Here is a 24,420-nt window from a genome sequence, read left to right as displayed (position 1 = left end):
GAGGGAGAAGCAGGCTCCATGCAGGGAGCCCGACATGGGACTCGATCCCGGGTCTCCAGGATCACGCCCTGGGCCAAAGGCAGGCGCCAAACCCCTGAGCCACCCAGGGATCCCAGGAATGAGCATTTTAAATCGCTCATTCATGTTTTTCTGTTGGTAATATGCTGAAATGATCACATTTTTGATATAAGAAATACATCTTATGAAATTACTTCCACTTGTTGCATTTTCCTTTTTTAATGTGGCTACTAGCAAATTCAAAATTGCATACGTGGCTCACATTTGCCCCTTGCGTGATAATTCTATTGGACAACACTGCTATAGAAGGTAAGATGAGGATGGGACTTTGACCCTTCTGCACATCATGAGTCCTATGTCAGTTCAGGTGTGACACCCTCAGTGTAAAATATAGCATGTTCTATAGTGACATGGGTTTAACCGGGGGAATGGTCTTTTTTGTGAAGTCAAGAGCAATTATTTTGGTAGAGAGAAGACCTCGTGTTTATGGGAGCTTCATGATTCGAGAGTATGTTGTAAGCAAAGCAAAGAGGCAGGAGCTGAAAATAAACCATTTGATTCTTTAGTAGCTGGTTTATTTTGACATCTTCATTGTGAATTTGGCCTTTCAATTTTATCTATTTTTTTTTTCTTTCTAGCCGGCAATACCTGCTGAATGGGGCATGGCAATAATTACTAAGCTTGAATTAAAATGTAGGACTGAGCTCATAAGAAACTGTACATTTCAAAGCCATCCCGTTTTGCCCTAAATAATGTAAACAAACAGATCTGAAGGGTTTGTTGAAAAATCTGTTCAGAAATTGGTTTATGGGCATTATCTTACTTTAGCTGTGTGCATCTGTATTCATTGATAGGATTCCCGAGTGTTGCCAGGATAAAACTGGAAGAATAACATTATTTTTATAGTGACACCCCAGTGTATCATGTACTTTTTATGTTGTGATGAACCAAGAACCATGCTGTCAATGATGTGGAAAACCCAGAGCTTTTCTAGTTTGCACACACAAGAAAATTGTTTCCTTGTAAAGCTGACAATACTCGTTAAAATGCCTTTGAATTCAAAGTGGGATTTTCTAACACAGAATGCATCTTCTAACTATATACACGTTTTCAATATAATGGTGACCGTCAGGCACAAAAGTAGATAGATGCATAAAAAAGTTGTTTTCATTCAACTAATATTTAATTTGACTTTACTACAGGAGGGTGCATTGTGAGATAAAGGACAGCTTCGTGAGGATTATAATCTAACTGGAACAATCTTCCTATCTATGCAAAGGTAACTATTAGTATGGTTCTTGATGCCAAGGGAACAATGGGAAGGTCAGGTGACAGGCACTGCAAAAGGTCACAGTAAGGACACTTCCCTAATTAGCTAAGGTGTTAGCACTAAGGAGACCGGAATCTTGGGTCCTAGATATCTGGGATTAATTTAGGGCTCTCCTGCTTCACAAATCTGAGGGCACAACCCCTTTTCCCTGCACCCAGGTGCCCGGGGGGGTTGGTCTTTCGGGTTCATCCTCTGATCATAATATTCTGATGGATACTATTCAGATCCTTTTGCTTCCTTAAGTATCACTAAACAAATGTAACCTGCATGGCCAATTTTGTCAAAATCTGGGACTATAGAAAGAAGTTATTTGCCAGAGGAAAACAATAAAATACGTACTATTTAAATTGAATGCCCTCGAAAGGAGAAAAAAATGTGTGGGAAATATCAGAAAGGGAGACAGAACATGAGAGACTCCTAACTCTGGGAAACGAACTAGGGGTGGTGGAAGAGGAGATGGGCAGGGGGTGGGGGTGAATGGGTGACGGGCACTGAGGGGGGCACTTGACGGGATGAGCACTGGCTGTTATTCTATATGTTGGCAAATTGAACACCAATAAAAAATAAATTTATAAAAATAAAATAAAATAAATTGAATGCCCTCTTCTCATTAAAGTCCTCTGATTATTTTCTCCAATTGTGAGTTTCCAAAGACTCTGCTTATTTGTTTATTTTTGGAATACAGGTTCTTATCATATAACCAGCCTCCCCTCTGTCTTGTCCTCGGTGTCTCCCTTCCCTCACCTACACAGTTTCTCACTCCCAAAGTCTCCTCTGTTCCTATCTTAGGCAGAGCAATTTAGTTCTACTTTTGACTCATCCTCGGCCTGCTGTAGGCAAGCCTGGGAAGGGTGTGTGAGGTGGGGGTGGAGGGAAGAGAATAAAGTGACAATAGAAGTAAAAAGGCCAGGGCACCTGGATGGCCCAGTTGGTTAAGTGTCCAACTCTTGGTTTCAGCTCAGGACATGACCTTAGGGTCATAGGGCTGAGCCCCACATAGGGCTCTGTCCTCAGCAGGGAATCTGCTTGAGGTACTCTCTCTCCCTCTGCCCCTCCGCAAGTGTGCTCTCCCTGTCTAAAATAAATAAATCTTAAAAAGAGGAAGAAGAAGAAGAAGAAGAAGAAGAAGAAGAAGAAGAAGAAGAAGAAGAAGAAGAAGAAGAAGAAGTAGTAAAAAGGCCAGCAGGATATTTGGCCAAAGACAGTTTTCAGCATTCTCCAGGCATCTTTTACAAGAACAACTTTTTCCACCCCCAAAAAATAAGCGAGCTAACTTTGGTTGTAAACATTGCACATGATTGGATTCTTCAGTCAACTGAGTCAAATGTCACTTCATAGAGTCAACACAAATGGTGACCAGTAATGCGGTTGAGTGTGAAAGGACTGCAGTTTCAAGATTTTTCCTCTTTTCTGTTCTCTTTCTCCTCCATTATTTGCAGAATTTCCATCATCCTTCGTAAATATGTAGACCAAAGTGCAGTGAAAAGGCCTCCTACCTTGTGTAATTAGAGAATTTTCTGATGGAAACTCATCCAAGGACATTCACCAAAAGTGTGTAATGGTGTCGCCCAGGTCCCAACATTCTTGTCTGTATTTCTTTGACATGAGTGTCAGAAGCTGGATCTGAAAATTGTTTCCTTTAGTCAATTTGAATACTGAATGTGGTATAAATTTAGAGTACTTTTATCAGTTATTTATACATTTCTGAAGCAGTCTCTTTTTTCTATTATAAAAGTTTATTTAGCAAAAAAGTTCAATATGAAAATGCACATGACCTGATTTTTATATTGTAGTAAAACAGGTACGGTGGATAGGGAACATGTGGAAGCAGTTAATTTCTTCTGATGAACACACCCATTGTTTATACTCAATCCAAGGCTTCTTTTTTTAGTTTTTTTTTTTTTAATTTTTTTATTGAAGTTCAATTTGTCAACATATAGTGTAACACCAAGTGCTTATCCCATCAAGTGCCCTCCTCCATGCCCATCACCCAGTTACCCCATACCCCCACCCACCTCCCCTTCCACTACCCTTTGTTCGTTTCCCAGAGTTAGGAATTTTTCCCACTCAGTTCCCCTCCTTTCCCTTATAATCCCCCTCACTATTTCTTATATTCTCCATATGACTGAAACCATATGATGATTGTCCTTCTCCAACTGACTTACTTCACTCAGCATAATACCCTCCAGGTCCATCCACGTCGAAGCAAATGGTGGGTATTCGTCGTTTTTAATGGCTGAGGAATATTCCATTGTATACAAAGACCACATCTTCTTTATCCATTCATCTTTCGATGGACACCGAGGCTCCTTCCACAGTGTGGCTATTGTGGACATTGCTGCTATAAGCATTGGGGTGCAAGTGTCTCGGTCTTTCACTGCGTCCGTATCTTTGGGGTAAATCCTCAGCAGTGCAATTGCTGTGTCATAGGGTAGCTCTATTTTTAACTCTTTGAGGAACCTCCACACTGTTTTCCAGAGTGGCATTCCAAGGCTTCTATGTGATAATACTATTCCCTCATATTACCAGCATTCCAATATTGTTCTGTTGCCCACCAGTTGCCTTCTCCACACATTCATCTATCACAAGATTCATAAACAGATCAAACCCCCACAGTATTCCTTGGACATGTCTGCCACCATTTAATTTCAATGATGATTTCTTGTCCATAAATTTTTTTAACTACGGAGGGTGAGCCTTTCTCATGATGTCTATTCAGCTAGCTCAAAGATCTGAAGCAATCCCCTTTAATTCCCACGACAATCTTATCTGGCGGGGCTTTCAATTAGTCACATTTTACCAAGAAAGAAGTTGAGGATCTGAGCAATGATTTGCTCAATGTCACACAACTGGCAGGTGGCAGAGCCAGAATTTGAAACCAGGCGTGTGTGAGTGCAGAGCCCACACTCATGACCCAATTTTGCCTCTCTCACTGGATGGGCTTGGAAAGGCTGCATCGAGAAAAATGGCATTTGAGCTGATTTTTTTTTTGATTGAGCTGATTTTTGAACAATAATGAGTAGGATTTTGATAGATGGATATGTATGGAGATGGAAGTTCAGAGAGAGCAACCCAGATTGAGAGCACCACAGGAAAAAAGGCGCCATCAGGATATGATGCATCATATGAATCTGGTGACACTTCCAGGAAACTAGTTAGCAACAAGGTATTTTCAATCATGAGCTTGAGATTACAGGCAAACTATATTTAACTAGCCCTTGTCAACCACAGTCTCATATATGAGTCTACCGTTTCAGATCTTGTCACATCAAATAACTTCCAGACAGTAGATGAGGCTTATGGCTGTATCTTTTTCATATAAGATAACTCTTTGAGCCATGAAGTGAAGTTAACAAAAAATAGTATCAGGTAAAATCAGAGAAACTTAGAGAGCACTAAAATTATTTAGAAAAAATTGAATTTTACTTCGTAATAATTTTCATAATGCAGAAATGTGGCTAAGAGAATGCTAACGCTTCTGACAAATGTTGCCAAATTGCCTTATATAAATGTTGTACTTTATTTGACAGTATTCCTTTCGTCACATCATCCTTACCGCTGGGTTTTAGTCACCTGTCATTCTTGGTGGAAGTCCACTGACTTTTTGAACAAAACCGACTGCACCCAAACATTTTTTAATGATGTGGGTTATCATTATAAACTTTGATCACTTTTCTTGGTTATCATACAATGATGGTTTAGCCCTGTACTAAGTAGCCTCAGAAAATATTTTTTACTTCTTTTGCATGACATATTTATGGTTTTCCTGTATTATTCATTCTAGTCAGGCTGTCAAAATCCTCTCTTTATAACCCCCTTCTACTTTCGATCTGCTGCAGCTTATTAAAGCTTATTATAATTCTGTCTAAAGTTAAACTACCTCTGAGTGAGAGCCTGGAATGTTCCCTCATGAATAAACTTATGACATCTATTTTGGCTGCTGAAGACGTTTGTTTGTTTGTTTATATCCTGGTTTTCCTATGTGTTCTGAATACTTAAGGAAGCTGTGGACATGAGAGCTGGATAAGGAGGGATGGCAATAAGTATTCAAAAGTAGAATCCTTAAAGGTACTTTTAAGAAGAGCTCTAGCAGTGAATCCTTTCAATCAAAGCACAGGAAATGAAGAGAATTAATATTTTATTTATGTGTGTTCCATATTAAACCAACTGTGAAGTATGAGAAAGTTATGTCTTAAAATTTTAAATCTTAAAATGTTTAAAAGCCATAAAATAAATATGTAAAATATATCGTATGAAAATAGGAAAACATTTCACCATATTCCGGAGGTTGTCTAGCACAGTGTTTAGGAGTATGAGCTCAGGAGCCAGATTCACTGGGTTTGAAACTCAGTTTCTCTGCTTTCTAGCAGGATGAAACTGAAGAATCCCTTTTCTACCTCTACGTTTTCATTTCCACATCTGTAAAATGGAGGTGATTAAGTGCTACCTGCCTCTGTATTGTGCTAGGGGAAATAAGCCAGACTGAGACAGGCAAATAAATACCTTAGGATTTCACTCCTGAGAGGAATCTAAAAACAAACAAGCAAAAAGTAGAATCAGATTGTAAATACAGAGACCAAACTGATGGTTGCCAGAGGGGTAGGGTTGGGGGTTTGGGCAAAATGGATGAAGGGGTGTGGAAGAGACAGGCTTCCAGTTGTGGGATGAGTAAGTCACGGGGATGAAAGGCATAACATAGGGAACAGTCACTGGTACTGCAATAGTGTTCGGTGGCAGCACATGGTTGGCCTACTTGTGCTGAGCACAGCGTAATTCCTGAACTTGTTGAATCACTGTTTTGCACATCTGAAACTAATGAAACACTGTGTGTCAGCTATGCTCAAATTAAAAAAAAAAAACAACTTTCAAAAACACTATCCACCTCTTCGGGTTGTTGGGAAGATGAAATGAATTAATACATATGCATATAAAACCAGTAGAATCTCACTTGGCGTATACTGAGTGCAATTTAAATCCGGCCTTTCATTAAACAAGAGCTGTTTCACGTTTCCTTTTGTTTTTGTTTTTAATCTACCAAGTCTACTCTACATAATGTATATACTTGTACAGCACCGTAAGCTCTATAAAGTTAGACTTTGTCTTATTTGCTACTTCAATTCAGTACCTAGCATGGTGTTTAGGACAGTAGGAGCACAGTATATTTGCTAAAAGAATGACTGAATGGATCAAGGTTGAAAAATTAGGATTTTAGATGTGCTAAAGGGCAGTCCCATTGTAGATGGGGAGTGGAATCATTTTCACTATAGCAAAGTGTCAATATTGGCAGGGCCTATTCGAGCCTGACGAGTTTTGTGATAAATACCATGTTCTTTGTAAGACTATTCCTTGGTATTTAACTTAATCTGATTATGTGATAATATCAAGAATGATGAGCTAGCAGCCATGTTAGAATTAAACTATTCATTTTATCATTAGAAAAAAGGTGATAGATGAAAGGCAATGCAAGCACATTACATAGGTTCTGTTTTGACTTACAATGTTCCCATTGTATAGAGGAAAATTTTGTAGGAGATATCAAAAATTATAGTAAATAGATATTGTTAGACTGTTTCTGATATCAATACAATTATCTGAAGAGATTTTAAAAATTCACTCAAATGGATCAACATTTCTGTCAATGAAAAACATCACATGTACAAGTAAAATAAGCTTAGAGAAATCTTGTAATGTGTTTAAAATCAAAAGCATGCACCCTTAATACATAAAAGATATGTGTAGGGAAGGAAAGCACATATAAAGAGAAAAATGGGCAAAAGCTATAACAGGCAGATACAAAATAAGAAACACAAATGGTCTCAATAAATCTTACAGGTAATAAAAATGCAAATTAAAATAAGATATACACCCCACCCCCTGGAATTGGTAGAGGGTTTTTTTTTTTAAGATTTTATTTATTTATTCATGAGTGACAGAGAGAGACAGAGACAGAGACAGAGAGAGAGAAAGAGAGAGGTAGAGACACAGGCAGAGGGAGAAGCAGGCTCCATGCAGGAAGCCCAACGTGGGACTCGATCCCGGGTCCCCAGGATCAGGCCCTGCCTGGGCTGAAGGCGGCGCTAAACTGCTGAGCCACCCGGGATGCCCTGGTAGAGTTTTAATGATAAATATTCAGCTGACACAATTGTGATAAATGAACACTCTCACACCCTGCTGGTGGTAGTGTGAATTTGTACATCCAGTCTGCAGAGCCATTTAGCAAAACAGAATGTCTTGAAAATGTTTATACCCTTTGACTCAGCAAGTTTACTTCTAGGAATATACTCTATAAAATAACTGGGCAAGTAGGCACCTATAAACATGCAAGGATATTTATCATATGAGTTGCTTCTAATATTGAGAAAAAAGAAAGTGATTTAGATGTTGGTTTGATTGGCTTTGGGCTAATTAAATACATGGAGATGTGCTATATGCCAAGAAATACTACATCATTTATTGATTTTTTTTATTATATACTACTTATCTTATTTGCATTATTTCATTGACTCCTCACCACGACACTAAGGACTACTTAGTGCTCCATACTACAAATGAAAAAATTGATGATCAGAATAAATGTCACGTCCAAAAATTCAAAACTAGATCTATCAAATGCCAAGGTTCAGGCTCTTAACATTATGCTGTATTTGTAGCATTTGGTGGCTTGGAATGAAGTGAAAAGAACAGATGCCAAATTGCTCATAGATATGATCCCATTTTTATTATAATTATAGATAAAGATATATAACCAAGCGCTGTTGGTGTAGAAGACTTGAATGCCCTACCTTTTCGCATATGTTTTCTTTAATAACTATATTGGTTCATGTGATTTTGGAAGTTCTAGGTTCAAATGAATCAACTTGTTTGAGTTAACTGCTAAACTGCTAGACTCATGCTTAAGAACTCAGTTAAATTGGGGATCCCTGGGTGGCTCAGCGGTTTAGCACCTGCCTTCAGCCCAGGATGTGATCCTGGAGTCCCGGGATCGAGTCCCACGTCGGGCTTCCGGTGCACGGAGCCTGCTTCTCCCTCTGCCTCTCTCTCTCTCTCTCCCTGTGTCTCTCATGAATGAATAAATAAAATTAAAAAAAAAAGAACTCAGTTAAATTGAAGTTCATTATAGGACAACAGAGAAGTGTGTGTGTGTGAGAGAGAGAGAAAGAGAGAGAGAGAGAGAGACAATGAAAGACAGAGAGAGAAAGAGAGTATACTGTAAGTATTGTAATGGAAACTAGTTAGCTGACTTTTCCATTTAGTGGCTAAAACGTTCCACTAAGATTATTTCAATAATTGAAATAATTCACTTCTTACACAGAACAACTCCATCCCATGTCTTAGAAAAACCTGTCAGGAGTGAGTATAGTTAATTGGGTCATGGCTTTACATAGTCACCTCTGGACTCGTGTCCTTTGTTTACCATAATCTGGATGAAATAATTTTATAATAATGATAATAGTGAAATCACAGTCACTCTTTTGATAACTCAGGTGCTGAAGACATCATCATAACATTTAATTTATAAATTTAATTCAATTCTCGTTTATGCTCTGTGCCAGATAACGGGGAAATAAAGACATGGTCCTTGTCCCTGTAAGGCACACTGTCCTTTGATGCAAACAGGTTTTTCCATGCAAAGTATATTTTTTATGTAGTAAAAAATATATTATGGGAAATTGAAAAGTGATCAAAATAAATGGCATTGAGTCTTTTATTCAGTTAGTTACTGGGTGCCAGGAATTGTCCTGGATACTGTGGACACAACAACCGGTAAAACATAGTACTTGGTCCCAAGTGGCTCACAGTCTAGCAGGGTAGTCACAAAATGATTAGCAAAACTAATTTTTGCAAAAGGTGTAATGGAGCCTTAACTAATTTTTTTTATTTTATTTATTTATGATAGGCACACAGTGAGAGAGAGAGAGAGGCAGAGACACAGGCAGAGGGAGAAGCAGGCTCCATGCACCAGAAGCCCGACGTGGGATTCGATCCCGGGTCTCCAGGATCGTGCCCTGGGCCAAAGGCAGGCGCCAAACCGTTGTGCCACCCAGGGATCCCGAGCCTTAACTAATTGAAGTGACATGAGAGGAGCTGAAAAAAATTGTTTCACTTCTGACACGCAAAATGTGATGAAGTGAAGAAACTCCTCTTGGAAATGTTTCAGTGAACCTGTACATTGGATATTATTGCCTGTTGTATTGCAAAACCATTTCCATGCATTATAACTGCAATCTCCTTTTCATAGGCCAGAGCTGCCACTAGAGGTATCACATGACCACAACCAGGTAGTCCAATATGTTTCCTCTACCTTGAAATTAGTGAAGCATGCTTTCCCTCGGAGTCAGAAAGTAGAAAGCAGAAGATCCAAGTCAGAAATTAGTCAGATGAGTGCTTCGCCCAGGTGGTCGAACACCCACACTTTTATTTATTTGTATTTTTTAAGATTTTATTTTAATTTCAGTTCGTTAACATACAGTGTAACATTTGTTTCAAGTGTACAATATAGTGATTCAACAATTCCTTACAACTCATCACAACAGGTGCCCTCCTTCATCCCCACCACCTGTTTCACCCACTGCCTCCTCCCCCTAGTGGCAACCCTCAGTTTGTTCCCTATAGTTAAGAGTTTGCTTCTTAGTTTCTGTTTCTCTTTTTTCCCCCTTTGCTCATTTCCTTTGTTTCTTAAATTCCACATATGAGTGAAGACATATGATATTTGTCTTTCTCTGACTTTATTTCGATTAGCATAATACTCACTCTCTAGCTCCATCCATGTCATTGCTAATGGCAAGACCTCATTCTTTTTATGGCTGAATAATATTCCATTGTGTATATACACCACCTCTTCTTTAACCATTCATCAAGCATGGACACTTGGGCTGTTTCCATAATTTGGCTATTGTGGATGCTGCTGCTATAAATATTGGGGTGCATGTATCCCTTTGAATTAGTTTTTTTTTTTTTTTGTATTCTTTGGGTAAATACCCAGTAGTGCAGTGGAACACCCAGTTTTAAGCTAGAGCTTAAAGATTCACAAAGTTTCTCCAAGAAACTCCTTGGGAAAAACTTTAGCCCTGACACTGGCATTCTAGGGCCTGACAATCAATGGTATTGAGGGCTTGAGTTATTGCAACTGGCAATCCTCTCAGCAAATCAAAACTCAACAGTCCCCGTTACTAATGATCTATGACTTCTTGCAGACCTCATCTCTTGCTTCTAAACACTGAAACATCACTGGCCATGATGATGGGTTAGACACAGATAATAAAGTAAAAAATCATTTATGTCATCAACACCCTTTGCCTGACTATCGGAAATGCAACAATATTACCCCCTCTAGTCTTGCTCTAGCAGAGGGAGTGATATTATAAATAAGAAGGAATGAGCTTTCTTATTTTCAAATTTGCTTGTCAGGCTCATAAAATTTCCAGACTCTAATCCATTTTCCTGGGCAATGAAGTCCCAACTCTTTTTTCTGGCACACAGTGTCTTTATGCCAACCTCTCCAGCCGTAATTCTTACCATCTATTTTCTTGCACCACAGGCTCCACCTGACTCGATCCTCCTGGAACTACTTACTTATCTTTTATTACTTAGTTTGACAGTTAATTGATGCTTTCTCCAAAATAAGAGTAATCTTTTACTCCTTTGGAATTTCACCCTCTGCTTACATTTATTTATAAAATGTTTACACTCTCTATTCAACTAAAAGCTCCATAAAGGGAATCCTTCTGTCTTAGGTGTCTTTAAAAAGGTGTTCCCAGCATTATATCCACGATATAGTTGGTACTCAGTAGACTTTTATTGAATGAGTTAATGAGTACTCTAAGCAGATATTGATTGAATCTAAAGTTTTGGCATAAAAGGATATCTATACAGGGAAAGGAGAAGAAAATTCTGGATCTGTCCATGTAAGCAAAATTCTAACGGAAAAGATATAAAGGTCATATTAGAGTATCCTGAGGCAAAATTCGGATCTTTGAGAAAAATTTGAAAATGTAGTATGATAACCAGAGAAAATAGACCATAATAGGCCTATTTTTCTTTTTGTACATGAATCTTCACATGTCAAGAGAAAAGAACAGATAAAATTGAAGGCATAATGGTTTGGGAAAATAGTGAAAATAATTGCTTCATATTACTAAGGTAGTAACAGGAAATGATCATCTGGCAATTGGAGTACAGCTCGAGGCTTATTTCTTCACATAGTGAAAGAATTTCTGATGCAATTATGGCAGGAGACCCAAAATTGCTGTTCTCTCCATTAAAGACCCCATACGTATAACAGGGAAATCCAAATCACTTCCTTAAATGCCTCAGTGTGATGAGTTTGGCTATCTAAATCAGAAACTAACTCCTCGTGAAGAGAAAAGAAACCAGCATTTTGTCCCCAAATACCGGTGAATAAAGCCACTGGTGGATTGTGCAAGGAACCCCCAAAAGATAAGGTCCCTGCCTCTATGGTATCTATATTTCTAAAACTAAATTAAATTGTCAAGTTTAAAAGGTGAGACCTTGAAATTTTATCATGCACTACTGTTACTGGTTTTTTATTTAAAATTTTTATTTATTTATTTTAGAGACAGAGAGAGAGTGTGTGTGAACAGGAAGGGGCGGGGGCTGCCAGGAAGGGGGAGAAGCAGATGGACAGGGACAAGCAGATGCCACTGAGTGTGGAGCCCGATGTGGGGCTCAATTTCAGGACCCTGTGATCATGACCTGAGCCAAAACCAAGAGCCAGATGCTTAACCAACTGAGCCACCCAGATGCCCCACCTCTTTTACTGTTAAGGGTGCCCCACCCTCTTTTACTGTTGTTGGCGCTATGTGTTCATCCACACAGGACTGTTAGTTCAACTGGAGTACTTCATGAATGATATAAAGAAATCTTGCCCTCATCTGGTGAAGGGAGTTAAGCAAATAAATGAGTAAAATATATAGTGTATTACTTGGTGACACATGGGGAAAAATAAAATGGAAGAGGAGCAAAGGAAGAGTGCAGGGTGGGGGTTGCCTCACTGCTCCAGAGCCATATGTAGGTTAGAATCCTGAGAAGTATTAGCCCTCTTGGGATAATAATTGGAAATCAAGAAAACAGGCACAACACCATTTGTCTTGACGATCTCAAGGTAAACAATAGGTGGGAGGTATTGAATGTTGACCAGAAAGGGAGAGATTCTTATTAGAAGCGCACAGAGCTCTTGGGCATCCTTTCACTCCCGCTAGTAGGCGCATGGAAGTCTGAGACTGGGCAGTCGTAGCCAGAGTAAAGGCATCTTCTGGACTTCTGCTTTGGAGGCAGAAGAAACCTTGAGTGGAATGTTCTGATCCAGATCCCACTGAGGTCAGGGACTCCTCACCCTCGGTCAAGTTCAAAAAGTCTGGAAGATAGGATATTGGAAGAAAACACACTGCTAACACTTTGCCATTGGGTGTGATACTATTCAATTCCAAATTTACAAACTTCTAATAAGAGGTCTTCCGATTTGGGGCGCCTGGGTGGCTCAGTCAGTTAAGTGTCTGACTCTGGATCAGCTGAGGTCATGATATCAGGATGGTGAGATCGAGCCACGTGTTGGGTTCTGTGCTAGGCCTTGAGTCTGCTTAAGATTCTCTCTCTCCAGGTGGCTCAGTGGTTTAGCGCCGCCTTCGGCCCAGGGTGTGATCCTGGAGACCTGGGATCGAGTCCCACGTGGGGTTCCCAGCATGGAGCCTGCTTCTCCCTCTGCCTGTGTCTCTGTCCACCCCCCTCTCTCTCTGTTTATCATGAATAAATAAATAAAATCTTCAAAAAAAAAAAAAAGATTCCCTCTCTCCCTCTGCCCCTCCCCACTCCTCTCCTTCAAAAAAAAAAAAAAAAGAGGTCTTCAGATTCAAAAGTGGTTTTTAACTGAGACAAAAGCTGAATCACAGAATCAAAAAATTGTCTTGGGGAGCAGAGACTGGGGCAAGCTACCTCTATGCTCCAAAGAGTCCTTGCTGACAGTGAAAATAACTGAATAGGATTGATGGAGAATATTCACGTATTCCTTCTCTGTGAGAGAAGTCTATTACTAAAGATATATCAGCAAAACCCATAATTTATGCTTTCTATCTAGCCTCTGTATAGTGTAAGCCCATCATTTTGGAAATGAGTCTCGGGAATCAGGTAGGAAAAATCAGAAATTTCATTCTCTATCAAAGCTCACCGAGAGTTGACAGTTTAGGGAGAGCAATGAGACATGTAACCAAAGAACTAAAAAACCAACTGTTGCCCTTGTCGAGTTACCCTTCTGAGCCGCTCCAGTGCTTTGGGGCCCTCGAGAAACTTCAAGACACTCAAATACCAATGTGGTTTTCTTTAGCTTGGAGATTTCATTATTCTCATGAAGCTGTATGTGAAATGAAGCTGTCATTCATGAAGCTGTCACAAGGAAGATAGAGCAGCCAACAACTCAGGACTGCTCGACGACGTAAATTTTTGACCAAGATTTATGAAGTTCCAAGAAATCATCTTTCCTACATTTCACCATCTTTTGCCACTTTCAGCTTCCACTTAACATACCACCCTAATCCCTCCCTCCCATTTTCAGGAAAGATGGGGTGAAGTTGTGTTCTGCTGCAACTTTAAAAACCTTGAGTTAAGAAATGGCAGTCAGCTCAGGAGCGCCTGACCCCTGGCTGTCCTCTGTGAACCAGCACTGTACTTTTCTGCACCTTTCCAGACATCCTGACACGTTTCTTCTCTACGTACAGAATGATTACAAGATTAGAGATAGCCTACGTATTAACCAAGAAAATGGTTAAAAAAAATCTTTGTAAGCAAAAAGAAGGTAGGTTATCGGGGAACGGCTTCTTTTACTGCTTACGGAAGTGCAGGATAGAAGGCTATGGTGCTGCCTTCTCCAAGAGCAAATGACTCCAGAGCTATGATGTTTAGGGAGGTATCCAGAATTTTCCTCCAATTTAGATCAAAATAAAGCAGACACTACATGGCTTTGTCTTGTGCCAAATAAAGGATGCACACCTCTTTTCCAGGGAGGATATGGTGGTGACACCTCCTTCTGGAAGCCTTAGGCTTTTATCAGACTGAAGTAGGGGAGTCCGTGTGGGGGGAGAGGCAACATTTGGGGAGTGAAGGTGGTAAGGATGTGCCAGAAAGGAGTGCTCTGAGAAGAGGTGTAGGGTTGAAAAGATATAAATCATGTCAGGGGATAGTAATTTGATCAGTTTGCCTAGAGGGAAAGTTCAAACAGGGCAACGTTTAAAAATAAGACTGGAGGCTCTCTCTCCTCCCTGTTGGACAGACAGCTGCATCTTCTGGTGCAGGGCCAGCTGCATCCCCATGACATGATGGTGAAGGTCGGAGCAAACGGATTTGGCCGTATTGGGCACCTGGTCACCAGGGCTGCTTTTAACTCTGGCAAAGTGGATCTTGTCGCCATCGATGACCCCTTCATTGATCTCAACTACATGGTGTACATGCTCCAGTATGATTCTACCCATGGCAAATTCCACTGCATGGTTAAGGCTGAGAATGGGAAATTTGTCATCAATGGGAAGTCCATCTCCATCTTCCAGGAGCGAGATCCCGCCAACATCAAATGGGATGATGCTGGTGCTGAGTATGTTGTGGAGTCCATGGGGTCTTCACCACCATGGAGAAGACTGGGGTGGTCTTGGGTGGGGCCAAGAGGGTCATCATCTCTGCTCCTTCTGCTGATGCCCCCATGTTTGTGATGGGCGTGAACCACGAGAAGTATGACAACTCCTTCAAGATTGTCAGCAATGCCTCCTGCATCACCAACTGTTTGACTTCTCTGGCCAAAGTCATCCATGACCACTTTGGCATTGTGGAGGGCCTCATGACCACCATCCATGCCATCACTGCCACCCAGAAGACCGTGGATGGCCCCTCTGGGAAGCTGTGGCATGACTGCCAAGGAGCAGCCCAGAATATCATCCCTGTTTCCATTGGCACCACCAAGGCTGTGGGCGAGGTCATCCCTGAGCTGAATGGGAAGCTCACTGGCATGGCCTTCCATGTCCCCACCCCCAACATGTCAGTTGTGGATCTAACCTGCCGCCTGGAGAAAGCTGCCAAATATGATGACATCAAGAAGGTGGTGAAGCAGGCATCGAAGGGCCCCCTCAAGGGCATCCTAGGCTACACTGAGGACCAGGTTGTCTCTTGCGACTTCAATAGTGACACCCACTCTTCCACCTTCGACGCCGGAGCTGGCATTGCCCTTAATGACCACTTTGCCAAGCTCATTTCCTGGTATGACAATGAATTTGTCTACAGCAACCAGGTGGTGGACCTCATAGTCAACATGGCCTCTAAGGGGTAAGAGCCTCCTGGACCACTCTCAGCCCCAACAAGAACAAGAGGAAGAGAGAGGCCCTCAGCTGCTGGGAAGTCCCTGCCCCAACTTAATCCCCCAACACAATGAGAATCTCCTGACCTCCAATTTACATCCCAGACCCCGAGGAAGGGGAGGGCTTGGGGACCCCTACCTTGTCATGTACCATCAATAAAGTATACTGTACCCAGCCAAAAAATAAAAATAAAAATAAGACTGGAAAAGTAAATTTGAAACAGATTGTATGAGTCTTTGAATGCCACAAGGTTGTAAACTAGATTTAAGATTTTCAGTTGTAAGTGATCAGTGACAGATCTAATTCTTGTGCCTTATTTATCATTACACAGTGAATATCATCTTTTTCCAAACAAAAGCTACCTCTAGAAATCATCTTGGAGAGCAGAAATCATTGATATCATAAGGTCCTATGTCTTTTCTGATTGTTTAAATACTTTCAGATATAGCATATATCATCTAGACTGACCAACTATGATATATATCTATGTGTCATTACTACTGGTGGTTCCAGAACATTTTCCATCACTTTAATGTCCTTCTCTTTGGAGCTTGTAAGAATGCCCATGGAAAATATATACATTTAAAAAAAGAAAAGAAAACATGTACATAGATGTGTTAGAATAAGACAGGGAAACTAGCTTATTTCAAAACAGTAACAAGGCCATTCTGTTGTTAATTCTTCCCCTGAATACTGAAATAATTTAACTCTCAGGAGAACCATTCATTGACAGGCACATAGTGACAGAATGTGTTATCTGCTCTTTGAGTTAATTTGTATTGATCCCCAAAAAATGTCGGTGGAAACTGCTGTTGCAAAACCATCTCCCTCAAACTGTTGATGAATTTTATGTCAAGACATCTAAAGATGATAATCTGAAGAATGAAACAAAATTCAACAACTTTCAAATGAAAAGGTTCTCCTTTGAAAAATCATGTGTATCACAATGGCTTAAGATGATTCCAGGATGTCTTTATGCATGCATCATAAACTCAAAGAGAGAAAACGAGAAACTGGCTTGTGTGTAATTTTTTAAGATTATTTATTTATTTATTTATTCATGAGAGACACACAGAGAGAGGCAGAGACACAGGCAGCAGGAGAAGCAGGCCCCCTGCAGGGAGCCCAATGTGGGACTCGATCCCGGGACCCCAGGACAACAGGACCATGCCCCGAGCCAAAGGCAGACGCTCAACCACTGAGCCACTCGGACGCCCCTGGCTTGTTTCTATTGGAGAAAGATTATAATAACTTTCATATGGAAAGTGATTCTAGACTCGGCTTTCCCAGGGACATTTTCTATTAATTGTTTTTTTCTTGTGAATGGGATGTTTTCTAGTTTCTTTACATGCCTTATAATTTTTTTGAAAACTGGACATTTTGAATATTATAATGTGGCAACTCTGAAAATCAGATTATATTCCTTCTTCAAAATTTCCTGCTGCTGCTTGTGTGGTTGTCGCTGTTTGTTTACTGGCTTTTAAAAATTAATTTTGTAGTATCTGTATATTCTTTCTTGTGTATGGCCAACTGAAATCTCTGTTCCATTAGCTGAGTAGTAGCTAGGGATTTGAGAGCCTTTTCTTTAAATACCTGGAACCAAACCAAACCAAACTAAAGATTATTCCAGTCTTTGTAGATCAGATATGTGTTGGGGCACTGCTTCATTGCATAGCCAGGCAGTTTAAAACTCTACCTTAGCCTTCACTTCTTGGTTGTACAGAGCCCGAAGGTTGGCCAGTAATGAGAACTTAAGGACTTCTCAGGTCGTTTCCGAGAATGTGTTCTGACCTAGGCATTCATGTAGACTTCTAGAATCTTTAAAATTCATGGGAGTTTTTCAAAGCCTTTATTCTCCAAGTATTTTCTTCCCAAGATTCTTCCCTCCTAAGTTTTTGTATATTTCTTACTCCAACTGTTACCTTTTGTCCCAGGCAGCAACATCTAATATATTTGCCTATATTTTTGACAAATGCTACCCAGGGAGCCACCTTGGTCCTGGGGAAGCTTGGAGATAGGCAAAACAAAGGCAAATACTTATTCGAATCCCTCAGGGCACCATATGCAAGGTCGAAACATACATAATTCGGAGGAAAATCCATATTGCTTTCTCTTGTACCAGCAACCTTCACTTGGAGTGCACCCGGCCATTCAAAGCTACTGCCACACTGGGGTGTAGGAGATGATAACAGGGTACATCGAAATGCCACAGAGCTCTTTCACCAAAATGCAGCAGTTTTTTTCTTTGTTAAGCATTTCCTTGGTTGTTGTAAGTTTAGATTAGATTCCAGAGTTCCAGAAAAGTTGAAGCTGACAGTTTTTGTCAGCTTTTCCATCGCTCTTGTGAAGGGCTGGCATTTTAGACTTCCTTCCTCTGTCAGATATCACTTTTATTACTTTTAAGCATTTGTCTCTGTATATTGAAAACCAATATAGACATCTATGATCTGAAATGGCTTAGAATTCCACGTATCTACTGACAATCTTTTATTGTGCGTTTCAGTCTCTGATAAGAGGGATGAGGCTATGTTAATGAGGTTAGCCAAGTTAGTAATGAGGGCTTACTACACACAAGTCAGGCATTGTCTTCACTCTGTCAGTCTACACAGCAGTCGTGGGAAGTGGCTATTCTTATGTACACTTACAGATGATAAAAATAAAGTGCAATCATGTTGAGTGACTTGCTCGAAGTTACACTGTTAGTAAAGATATGACACTAAGATTTAAATCCACATAGTCTGGCTCTGGAGCCTATGCTCTGGACTACTACCCTCTACTACCAATACTACTGAGAAATAGTCATCAAATAAGAATAATAACAATGAGGAAAAAAGCTTTAATGCCAAACTGTTTCTTTTGAGGGAGTGATTTGTTTTCTGTGTCATAGATATGCACTAGCATAGAGTTCCAATCTGGGGCACCTGGATGGCTCAGTCGGTTGGGCACCCAACTCTTGATTTTGGTTCAGGTCGTAGTCTCAGGGTTTTGGGATCAAGCCCCATGTCCAGGTCCACACAGGGCATGGAGTCTGCTTGGGATTCTCTCTCTCCCACTCTCTCTGTCCCTCTCCACAATCTCTAAAAATAATAAAAAAAATAATAATAAGAGTTCCAGTCTCATAGAAGAGAATTGATTGATTTGGAAGTTCCTTCCTTGTCAGTCTTCACATACTATTTCGGTGTGGTTTCATTATTTTTTTGCTTTGCTTTCGCCCTTGTGAATCCTTTTATTTATTTTATGTATTTTAACTTATTTTGATACATTCCCATTGGGTGGCCAATAATTAGGTTGCTTAAGTGGCCTTTTGAAATCACATTTCTTCCTAATTAGAACCTAATTCTGGGTTGTGACATTTGTAGGTATTGATTTATGTTTTTTCATATATTAACTTCTGGGACATCGTTTACAAAATTAAATAATAATCCCCCAAATTAAAGCAAATTTCGTTGACCACCACTCCCTCATGTAAGAGTAGATTTGAAATCTCTTTGACAGAAGCTGAAGTGAGCTCTTAAATTCAGCTGCATTAATGTCAGGAGTCTGGAGAAGAACATTACAACTGCTAAGTGGAAGATTAAAGAATATAACAAACGTCATAAAAAAAGAAAGCGGATTTGTGGATTTAGAGAGTTTGATACCATAACCACAACAGGAGAAAATGACATGGTACTTGAATTGCAAGGCTCTGAGATACAACTGATTTTTCTTTACCCCTTGAAGCGAATTGAAGTTGGTAGAAAAAGCTCCTGAAAGAAATAGCACTCACAATGTACACAATGCCTGGCTTCTTTTTGAAATCATAGGATTGCCATAAATTTTCCTGAGAAGTAATTTGCAACAAATCATTTGAACAACTCTCTAAAATATTTTTCAGTGTAATCCTTAATTGGGTAAATTAGAGACATTGTGTTTTTTTTTTTTTTAACCACAATTAGCCAGAAGATGGCTCAAAATTCCATTGAATAAATGCTATGCTATGTAAGTGCTTAATTACCAAACAAATTAAGTATATGTTAAAGTCTAAACAAAATAATTCTGCATCAAATTACTATAAAAATGAAGAAAGTCTAAACTCTGTTCTCTCAGGAACTGAGTTTCTCCAGGTCTGAGATATGACAGAAGGAGGGCCATTAACAACTGTCAGAAAAGGAACAAGGTGAGCCACTGTGACTCAGCATCTCAGGGCTTTGAGCCTGGTCTGGGTCTCTTGGTCTGAGACTCAAGATGAACCAGACCACTGGTGGGGACTTCTGAGGGACTCAGAAGGGGATGCCAAATTCCATCACATTCCATAGCAGATTTTCTTGTTCCCCTGAGGCCAGATGTCATGGGGACTTCTTAGCCTTGCCACCCAGGGCACGATGGGAAGTTCCTTGAGGAGGGTGTCGTGGGAAACACCTGCCTCCCCCGGAGACCCTGAGAGCACCCCCAAAGGAGGTCGAATCCAGTATCCTTCCCTTCTTGGCATCAGGAGTGCAGCATGGGGAGCCTCTAGCTCTGGAAAAAAGAACAATGAGCCCCAACCTCTCCCAGGAATGGCCTTTTAACTAACCATCAGGTCTGAAATTTCTGAATCAGCATTAGTGAGGTCATCTGCATGATAAAAACCCAGTTGCTCCCTCTCCCCCCCAAAAAAGAAGATTAAAATCCTTTTGTTTTGTTTTGTTTTGTTTTGCTAATAATTTCCTTACCCTGCCTATAAAAAAACCTCCTATTTTGTGCAACTGGGACCATCTCTCTACTTGCTAGATGGGATACTGCTCTGCCTGTGCATCACTTAACCTATTCTTAGGAGGGGCCTTTAAGGAAGGATTGTTCTGCATTACAATGCTGGCTGAGGGTAGATTCAGTTCTTGGGCCTGGGGAAGAAGAGAAAAAGTTTGATCAAGTCAGGTTAGAAGGTATGTTGTCTAGATGGGTCAGTGGCTACAAACAATTCAGCTAATCATTTACAAAACAAATGGGAATTTGGTCGATCTGTGTCTGGCCTGGTCTTAGGTACAAGAAGGGGATCATCTCTGAGTCTTATCTAAGTCACGTGGGGACATGTGATTCTCTTGAGTAATGCCTTTCCCAGAACACAAAAAGGTCAAGGGATTTCTTAATCTGGAGGTTTTTCAGGTGCACTGGGCTCAAGATGATGAAGCAAGTAATGAGCCAGTGTGAATACCTCTTGTACATTATGAACACACGTTCCATATCAAGCCTAGTGATCCTAGTACCACTCTCACAATTTCCCCTTGTGCCAAGTCATTTGACTGCAAAAAATCACTTTTTCAGCTGGGTCACTGTTTTGGGACTTCCTGTTTCATCAAAAGCAAGAGGATGTGCTTATCCTCCCACTTTATCTCTCCATCACCATCATAATCAGGATCGATCCTTTGATCCCACTCAAGTTGGATGAGTAGTTTTCATATACATTTCACCTTAGAGGCCTGATATGAAGGGAAGATTGAGAAACCATTTGGCAAAATGATGAAGTGATCAGCAAAGCTTGAGATTTTCATGCTGTCAAGACCAACTCACTGGGACGCCTGGGTGGCTCAGGGGTTGAGCGTCTGCCTTTGGTTCAGGGCATGATCCTGGAGTCCCAGGATCGAGTCCTGCATTGGGCTTCCTGCATGGAGCCTGCTTTTCACTCTGCCTATGTTTCTGCCTCTCTCTGTGTCTCTCATGAATAAACAAATATATTTTTTTTAAAAAAAGACCAACTTATTAACTGAGACCATATGGGAGTCAGATGTTCAGCCTGCCACCAGGATTCAAAACTAACAAAGTTGTTTAGTGCCTTTGACCTTTCAGGTATCATCTTTATATTCTTTCAGCAATCCCACATGAGCCCCTTTGCCTCTTGCTCTTACATCTAGTCTATCAAAACTAGCCCTCAGTGACTCAGTGCTCCCCAAAGAGCTCTTCAGGAAATGTGCTGATAAAGTCAGTCACTTACATGTATAAAAAATGATTGCAGGGCTTAACATGTGAGCTTTCTAAAAGACCACAATTTTATGGTGATTTTAGTTATTATTCCATTTGCTGCTTGGTTGTTGTTTTTTTTTGTTTTTTTTTTTTTTTTGTTTTTTTTTCTCCAGGGATAGGAAAAGGAGAGGTTTTATGTTACTTAATGAATAGTAGCATGGTAGATTTTTAGCTGGTCTGATCATTTTCAGTGCACCACACAGTACTGGAAGACTGCTGATGAAGACCCATTCCAAAACATGACAGTGTTCAAGTCAAAGCAATTCTATGAACTTGTGTCTAGGCAGAAAACCTCCTACTGGATCACGCCAGAGTGTGCAAAGGGCAGGCTTTCCCGTAGGCTGTCTGCATTTGAATTTTCTGGTTTACCAGAAGCCTGTGTTGGGCTAGTCTTGCCTTCCTACTTTCCCACAGCTTCCTGTTACCACTCTGACCTCATTTTCAAATCTTCTCCCACTCATTCACTTCGTTCTGCTTCCCTGAATATGCCAGGCCTGCTCCAGCCTTAGGACCTTTTTTTTTAGTGGTGCCCTATGCCTGGAATGTTTCTTCCCCAGAGCTCCATGTGACTATTCCTTTGTCTCCATCATATCTTTGTCAAAATATTTCTTTCTTGGTTAGGACTACCCCAAACACTCTAATTCAAATTGCAACCTGCATCTCTCCACTCCCACCCTCCACTCCTAATCCTTCTTACTGGTTCAACGTGTGATCATGCAGCAGTTCTCATATGTAGATGTCCCATATAATTTTTAAAATTATATTCATTGTCTTTTTCCACTAGAATGAGAGTGGAATTTTAATAATTTTGTTTATTGCTGTACCTTGGTACCTGAAATCATGCTCAGTGCATAGTAAGTAATCAGTAATTATGTGGTAAGTTAATTAAGTCTCTGTTAAGTCAAAATGATTTTTAATAGATAATAAAATGACAGACAATATAATTAAACACTTTTCCATGGTATAAAACTATTTTGAATACATACATTCAGCCCGAGCATGATCTATTTCAAATTAACAGCCAATTTCACAGTTGTTCTTTTTGGTATGAAAAAAATAATTGGATGTGGTCAGACTAAGCCTTGCCGGGCTTTTTGTTTATCCTGAAGGTGGAAACACTTCCTCGTGTATTGCAAATCTTTCTTCCATTACCAGTTGTCACAAATATTATGTATTTCCTACTTTAGATGTCTTTCCTGATGATAGGAAAGGTTAAAACTTAGGTACTAATAAAGTCTCCAATATCCTTATAAACAAAAAATGAAAAATGTTTTCTCCCCTTCCACTAGTCAGATATACTTAGTCATGACTCTTTCTCATTTGATGGCTCTTTTGTCCTATAAATATACTTCTCCCTTCCTGCTCAAGGCAGTCCTTTCTTATAGCACCTTGCTACCATTCAAGATGGTTGACTTAAATCAGAGAAGGAACTTGCAACTGTGGAGTTAATGGCATGCAAACTCCACTTTGTTTTCACTATCTTGTAGAGAAGACTGATTATATTTGAAGAAAGGTAGTAAATGATTGCTGGAGGGAAAAGGAAAAAAAATCAATTTCGACTGTCTCTGAGGAGCAGAGTAAATCTAAAAAACAAATGTTCATTCAGGGTTCCTAGCCCCAAGAGAGCACACGAGGGGAGTCACAGTCTGTTAATCCCAGAGATACCAATCCCACAGAGTGAGAAATTCAGGAGGACCATATTGTTAAGAACCTACTGAAATAACATTCAGAGCAAACAGTGAAAACGGATGCTGGCTGTGAACTGTTCATTTGGAAGGAGCCTTGGAGGTGCAAATGCTACAAATCCAAGAAAGCTCAAAGACTACCAGGCCCACACAAACTGATAGTAACTACGCTGTGTCCTCGCTTCCTCTCTTCCAGAGCCCCAACATGAGAATCAATAGAGAAGGCATCACAATGATTACAGAATTACTCAAAATGAAATGTAAGAAAGAAGAGCTAGCTGAAATCATTCAGGCTGGAAAGAAGAATGGTCACATTTCTCTGATGGATAGGAAACTGTTCCATGGACTATTAAAAGAAAGATGGCGACCGCCTGTCCTCCACTGAACAGAAGCAGATTTAGGCTGAAGGATAAAACAAAAAAGTTAGCAAGAGGCATGTCCTGTCTTTTAGAAATTAGTAAATCCTCTGGGTTTCTGATTTAGCAACCATGGGGTTCCTCTTTCCCTGGAAAGTAACTCGAACAGTTTCCTACGTTCCTGGGATTGAATGTGAAATCATGAAGAGAATGAATGCTCAGGCACTCTTGACTCAACAGAGGCATTTGTGTTCCACAAATGTACTCCCATCTTTCCCTGCGCTGTCTCCTTCATTGCTTCCGGTGAGCGCCAGCATTGTCTTGTGAAATTCTGCTCTTCAGTCTTCTCATTCCATTATTCAAAAACCTATCTCGTGAGTGCCACCTCTGTGCCTCCATAGACAGAGAGGGTATCAAGGTAATAATGGACAAGACTGCCACCATGGGGCTTATATTGGCAGGGGAGGGGAACAGAAAAGGGAATTGACGTGATCTCATATAGTAAGTAGTACCATGAAGAAAAATGGGGTGTTGTGATAGCCAGTGATTCTGTGTGTGGGTGTGCACACAAGCGTGCACATGTGGATAGATTTACAGATAGGGACTTAGGAAAGGTGTCCCTGAGGAAGTCACTGGTGAGCTGATGAGCAGGAAGCAAGCCCTCTAAAGAGACAAGAGAGAGGAAAAGCATACTCATTAGCCTA

The 24,420-nt window shown here is 40.4% G+C and overlaps 1 pseudogene; it reads left to right on the top strand.

Moving 5' to 3' along the window:
* The first annotated feature begins 14,673 nt into the window (after window positions 1–14,673).
* LOC140627915 (glyceraldehyde-3-phosphate dehydrogenase pseudogene) lies at window positions 14,674–15,671 on the top strand (annotated as a pseudogene).
* The last annotated feature ends 8,749 nt before the right edge of the window (window positions 15,672–24,420 follow it).

This window comes from Canis lupus, chromosome X (assembly GCF_048164855.1).
Source record: "Canis lupus baileyi chromosome X, mCanLup2.hap1, whole genome shotgun sequence".
NCBI classification, from domain to species: Eukaryota; Metazoa; Chordata; class Mammalia; order Carnivora; family Canidae; genus Canis; species Canis lupus.
Note: the sequence above shows the minus strand (reverse complement) of the source record. Positions and strands in the feature narration are given on the sequence as shown.